Source organism: Heterocephalus glaber, unplaced genomic scaffold, assembly GCF_053883595.1.
Source record: "Heterocephalus glaber isolate CG9 unplaced genomic scaffold, H.glaber_assembly_v1.0 deba00000676, whole genome shotgun sequence".
Classification (NCBI taxonomy): domain Eukaryota; kingdom Metazoa; phylum Chordata; class Mammalia; order Rodentia; family Bathyergidae; genus Heterocephalus; species Heterocephalus glaber.
Window position 1 is genome coordinate 13,396,161 of NW_028258156.1, and position 7,001 is coordinate 13,403,161.

Genomic DNA, 7,001 nt, shown 5'->3' on the forward strand with positions numbered 1-7,001 from the left:
AGACCTTGGACATGGCCTCGAAAATTAGTGACCTAAGATCTGAGACAGGAATCGAAATGACTACGTTGTTGACTTTTACTAATAAAACACTGAAACAAAGCTTTCAGTTTAAATAAAATGCTTAAATCTTTCACTGAACTGATTTCTAATGGTGTATTAGAAAATATGTCACGAATAGACTGAGAAACAGGACATGGTGGAAAAGAAGCTTATAAATAAGACTTCTGTAGTTTCTGCTAAGCCAAGAATTGGATCTATTTCTTATGGTAACATTCAATTCGTTGATCTGTGTCAGCCCATGTTACACTGGCAATGCATCCATTGCACGAAATTTAACATCAAATTAGAGGAAAAGGTCAGCAATCAGAAGGAAAGGCCTCGCATAAAATCCATCTCTCAGTGAAGTGAAAATTAAAAATCAACGGAGTAGCTTCTGGTTATTATTTTAAAATGAGACAAGGGACTTGTGTCTGAATCGCTGATTATATTTTAGGTCTTTTCCCCCAGTTAACTCACATGCTCAATCTGATAAACTAGGTATAGTTTTATTGTCACTTTAATAACTATCATTTCAAAATGGTGGATTGTGGTAATTTTAGAAAGGTCTGATCTTTAGTTTACATTCAAAATATTCATCCATAAGAGGATTTACTTATCAAATTTATTTTGGCCACTGGATAAAGAACTTTTTTCAAGTGGTGTGATACATAGATAGCTACATGGATAGATATAAGTATACTGATATTTAGAGCCATAGTATATATATGTATCCCACATATAGACATATCAATAAGGTAATGAAAGAAAATTAATAGCACATATACAACTGAATTAAATATATAGTATGCTAGACTTAAGCCAAACATGGACATGGAACCTTAAAAATATGTATTTGCAGACAAGTTAATATTTTAGATCATTTATATTTATTAATTTATGCTAGTTAAAAATAATTACTCACTGGCAGAAATTTAATAATCATGTTTATTTTACTGTATAGTTTTTGAAGAGCAATGAAAATTAAGGTGTGTGTGTTTAATAAAAAAGACCAAATTTTAACTCATTCCTGCCCTTCCTCAAATAAGTAAGGTCTTACCAGGAGATCTTACAGTATCATTTACCCTATAAATCACTATTAAATATCCACTATGATGCTGGAATTAATTTTTTAATGTGCAATATGAATTGTCTGTTGAATATGTTTTTAATGGGTACTCAGCAAAATGGTCATACTTGGATAAAATAGTATTTAGTAGTAGCAAAATCAGGAAACTTTCAATTTGCTAAAATTGCTGAAAGCTTACATTTAGTATGCTATTCTATTATTTTTTGCCATCACCATGAAATTTGAGGGATCAAAATCTAATTCATTGTCTTCGGGATTAAAGTGTTATGTGGATTAGACTAAACTCTTGAAATTATTTGTTAGTTATAAGATGATAATTTGTTCATACCTTAAACTCAGCATTTATATGCTTTTACTAGTCATTAAGTTCCAATAAAAAATGAAATGCATGGCAAGGTTTTGATGGAATCCTTGTAGAAAGTCAGAAGTATGATGGTAAAATAACTTAGAATGTTCGGTGCTGGAAAGTAGCATTCTCTTGTAAGAATACATTTCTCTCCCTCAAGGAAGCCATGGCTTCCAGCGTGGTTTCAGTGGAACATATTGAAATTCAGTTTTATGTTGAAATAAGTTGAGATTTTTGAACTAAGTAGACATTTGGCCACTAGAAATCTTTGTTATATCCACCAAAAGAGGCCTTCTGGGATAGAATTCCCTAGGGCATTCTACACCTCAATGTCATTTTCAATTCCAGTGAAAATTCTATTTCATTCCTTCAACACATTTGGTCCATTTGTCTGTATATTTTGCAAAATATTTTGAAGAGCTATAAGGTAACAACTACTGCAGAAATCCCTTTGGGAAGATGTTTCAATTTCCAGGTTCACGAATTGATTAAAATGAATTCATGCCAAACTGACGGCATAATTATTTCCAGAGCAAATTAGACTGAGAGATAGTTTATCATCTGCATTGGCTGACTTGCTGAAGGATTTATTTTGTGTTAACAAATGAATGAAACAGTTTGGGGGATTCCTTATGAAAGAACTTAAAATATTTAACTTTAATTTTAGTAACTGCAAACCAAGAGTTAGCTTGTATTACTGATTTCATTTTTCACAGTGGGATTAGGTACTTGCATCTAAGACAGAATGCTTAAACTGAATGACATTATCAGTGACTCAGGCTTAGTCAAAGTTTATTGTTAAAATTAATCCAGAGTTTTCTGTGGCTTAAAGATGTTACTGTTAAAATATAAACATCCTTTTTTCAGTAGAAATAAATTCTTCTTCGAAAATTATCTTCATTTAAGTTCACACATATTTAAAAAATTTATCATATAGTATTGAAAAATGTTTCACAAAATAATCATTTGTGTCCTTCTATTCATTCAGTTGTTAATCTAAATTTGGTGCTTGACAATCTAACTGTCCAATAATTCAGACTTTAAATAGCCCTCTATAATCTCTAATAAGCACTGTATTTTATGTTAAATACTAGACAGCTTTTACTTACTTGTGTGTATATATAAATTATATATATCTATGATGTATATTATATATAAATATAATTATTTGCCTTGCTTCCTACTTTTCATACATAGTTTATAAGTTGCAAAATAATTTTTTCACCTTTTTAAAAAAACTTTCTTTAGTTCAAAAGTTTAAAAGAAAGAGTCTCTTAGGTGGGCATGGTGGTGCATACCTGTAATCCTAGCACTCTGGGAGGCTGAGGCAGGAGGATCAAAAGTTTGAGCCCAGCCTGGGGAACATTAGTGAAACCTTGCCTCAAAGTAAAAAAGTAAATAAATAAATTTAAAGGGGCTAGGGATGTAGCTCAGTGCAAAGGACCTGGGTTCAATCTCCAGTACCACAAAAACAAAACAAACAAACAAAATCTTTCTTGCCACAAATTTTTTATTACAAATGAAAGACAAAAAATTGCCAAGTGCATTTAATAAGAGTTTGCTTTGTTGGCATTACCTTTGCTAAGAGTTAATTTTAACTCATTTTTATGCTGATAAACATTTCACAATTAATCTGTGACCCAGTTTGATATGTTAAAAATAGTAAATGAAGTTTTCAATTTGACTCATTTGCGGTGAGTTTCAAAATGTGAAGTTGCAAATAGAAGACCTGGCATCTGGTTCACACTGCTCTATGACCAATGTGTTGGGTGAATTTGTGCTTGTTCTCTTAGTTTCCTGAGTCTCAGTGACTTCATCAGTAATGTAAAGGAGTTGAGGCAAATTATGTCTAAAAATCTTTTATCTCTAAAAGTTTCATATTTCATTATCTCAGACAATATGATCATATTTCCAGTCCTAATGACATCCACAAAAGCAGGTTTGATTTAAATCCCTTGAATTCTGATTGTTTCCTGTTTGTTCCATCATGAGATTTTAGAATAAGATTCTGGTTGAAGTTGTTATGGAAGATGATGTAGTGTATCACATCCAGTACCTGTGTGAGGCAGGCAACATGAGATAGAAGTAGAGGACCAGCTCCAGGGGGATGGAGATAATAGCTTGTTCGTAGGTACTTTCATTCTTTGTCCGAACTTGAGCAAACACCAGGAAGATGTTAAGGACAAGGGAAAAGATGAGGGAACTTGGTACAAAACAGATTAAAAATTGTCTGTTAAAAAGTCCATTACAGCTCTATTCCCTATTTCCTTCTAGAAAAAATATTAAGGGAAAGAGACTGCAATCTATAATGAGAATTTGTTTTATTGTAAAATGATGGTGTTATATCTTTTTTGAAAGCTTATATTTAAAAATATTGAGCATACATATTGCTTGTATCCATTGTTTAGAAAGATATTTTAAAGTAATTGAACACTTGTGAAATAATGCCATTGTAATCAATTTGCTCTGGAGAGGGGTGTGTCGTGATAGGATGCTCTGCTTGGTTGTATATATTAAGGTCCCAGCAAAGATATCTCCAAGGATCTGGAAGATTTTAGATTATACTAGATGACTCCAGTGATATCATGCAAGCCATGCTGTTATTGTATAAGTCGGCGCTCAGTCATTAACATATGTTTGAGGTTAATAATTTTTAAAGATTTGAATTGCATTTGTGTAAATGTATATTATATTCTCATTCCTTAATCCATATATTTGGGGAAAAATACAAGGAGATACTTCTAGCAGATGTTGGAGCTGGAACAAGGCTCTTTTTTGATCATTGTGTTCCTTTGGAGTTAAGACTTTTTTGATTCTGTAATATGACTAAGCTGAAACAGGTGTGGTCATTGGACATTCCAGGTTATGGATTTTTCTACTATGTTTTATTATCTCTTTTACTACCAGCAGTAATCATAAGCATGTTCAATAGGAAGATGACCATAACACCACAGGAGCTGTATGTTGGGCTGAAATGAAGAGCTAGAAAATGCTGATGATGGAGGGGAAAGGCCTGTAAGGACACACAATCAACACTGTAGAATAGCTCTGAAATGAGTTGTGGAAGGCCACAGTCTCTCAAGACTGCTGTCCAGAGTAGGAACCTTCAAACACTGTAATTTGAAGGCTATCAGAAACCTTGATGCTCTTTGCCTGGTAAAACAAAACACAGCAACAAAACAAAACAGCTCTTTCCAGTTCTGTAGCTACAGATTATTTCTGTTGTTTAACTTTTTAAATCACTGTCAAATATAAACATCTCTATAAGGGAAAACACAGCAAGGCAAGGTTTGCAGACTCAGTGCCACTGGGACCGGTGGGTTGGGAGCATAGCCAGGGAAAATGGTAGAGACCACACAGAAGAAGACAGCTTCAAATCTGCCACTGTACAGTAGCCAAATCATACCAGAAACCCAAATATTTTATATAAATCTCACTAATTTCTATACTAGCAGCAGATCATAAACATTCTGTACCTGCTGAACTATATATACCATACCTATTAATGGGCCCAGTTCAAACCATTACATGGGAGAGTGGAATATTTCAGTGAACTTTCCGAAGTTAGTAGACCTGAATTTTAATCTCAAATCTGCTATTTTGAATGACCTTAGAAAATCTGGCTAAATTGTAAACTTCCTGAGATCTGAGTTTATATCCCTGTGTTAATTAGCAACCCCAAAGGAGACAGATGACATATTCAGAGTAAGTTACAGGGGCTTTGTTTACGAGAAACTAGTCATGAAATTCTGGATGGGGAGAGCACAGGCAGGCCCAGCAGCAGTGTAGCTGCCATCCCTGGAGTCCTGAAAAATGGAGGAAGGATGAGGTTATTGAAGATGCAGAGAGAAGGGAACACAAAAAGAGACACAATGGGCTGTGGTCAATCTGAGTCCATCAAAGGAACCTGCAAAGCAAGGGAGCCAGGGGAAAAATAACCTTGTCATTCTCCCTGCTTCTTCCAGATGATCTCCTGCCAAGGCTTCCCACTGGCTGAGCTCATCTGGAGAGCAAGGAGTTGGGAGCTGGTGAATGTAATCCACATCAGTCAGCCCTTGCTTCCTTTCCTTTGCAACCTCCGAAACAACGCCTTGAATTTATTTGGCACTGAATTATTATAGAATTTGCCAGTTTTGCCTTTTGCTTAATTTCTAAAATGTAGCTATGAAGGTGCTCTCTAAGGTAATTTCCAGCATCAATCTTTCCACTTCATTATTTTGTACTTGAGATGAGAATGTAAAAGGGACAAATTTGAGAGCAATTCTGAGAGCTTTGGAAACTTTATTTTAAAATGCAGGTATCATATATCTCACAACAAAAGTAAAAATAAAAACAAAACAACAACAAACCAAACCAAATCAACCTAAATTAAAGCCAAAAGACACCAAAACTAAGATAACATTTTTTTGAGCAATATAATACGGCATATGAAATACAGGGCAATGTTTAGTATAGACTTCTATGGTCTCTGAGAAATTTTTGCATATTTAGCTTCCAGAGTGGGAGTAGGGGTTGTTGTTCCATGCTTTAATAACAACCATATACCTAGAATATGCTATGAATCATTCATAGATACTATTAATGCTTGATATCTGATCACCTATTAATTTTAATTTGAGTGTTTCAAAAAGTTTACTAAAGACTTGAAATGATATTAATTGGAAAAAACCTTAATAGTGTATAAATCCATTAAATTCACTATTAGACAAGGAAGGGAATTATAGGGAGGAGAGAGGATGGGTAAGGGTGGATGAATTTGAGAAAAATATATTAAACACATCGAACTCCCCCAATGTGAAACTAGTAGGGAGGGGAGGGCAAGAGGGGTAATGGGTTTGTGGAAATTATCAAATTATGTTAGGTGCATGTATGAACCTGTCAAAATGAAGGCCATCAATCTATACCAGTAAAAAGTAGAAAAAATGTACTGAGAACAGTGACTCAATATAATGCTCACCAACACACACCAAAAACCCAAAAAAATACATTCTATGATAAGTTTATTCCTCAACCTTAGAAAAGAAAGCATTTCAGGGCTCACCCTCCCTTATTCATTTTTTCCATAAAGGAACAAGAGCAGCTTTTCTCTTGCATCATTCCTGTTTTTACATAGTTTCAACAAAGTATGACTATTCCATCATAAATGTTTAGATTACTAATTTAATCTATTTTCTCTTTTTGTTTTGTTTTTGTTTTTGGTACCAGGGATCAAACTCGGGACCTTGTGCTTGCAAGGCAGGCGCCAGAACCACTGAGCTAAATCCCTGGCCCTATTTTCTCTTTTTAATAATTCAAATTCATTGATGGTTCATAACTCCTTAATGTCAGTATCTAATTATTTCCACCATTTTCCTCAAAAGAAAAAAAATTTTGTATTACTTTCCCCTATATATACTTTACTTATTTATAAATTCTATATAACCTTATCAATGTATTAGATACATTATAAAACACACATTTAAAAACATATTGGGTAAAATGAGACATAACTGAATACATCATTTTTTTCTTATACTCCAGTGGTTCATT

At 33.9% G+C, this 7,001-nt stretch overlaps 1 protein-coding gene across 1 annotated transcript in view; it reads right to left on the reverse strand.

Moving 5' to 3' along the window:
- The window catches only part of Lrrc72 (leucine rich repeat containing 72), a 182,232-nt gene that overhangs the window by 144,704 nt on the left and 30,527 nt on the right, over positions 1-7,001 (reverse strand). The window lies entirely within an intron of this gene.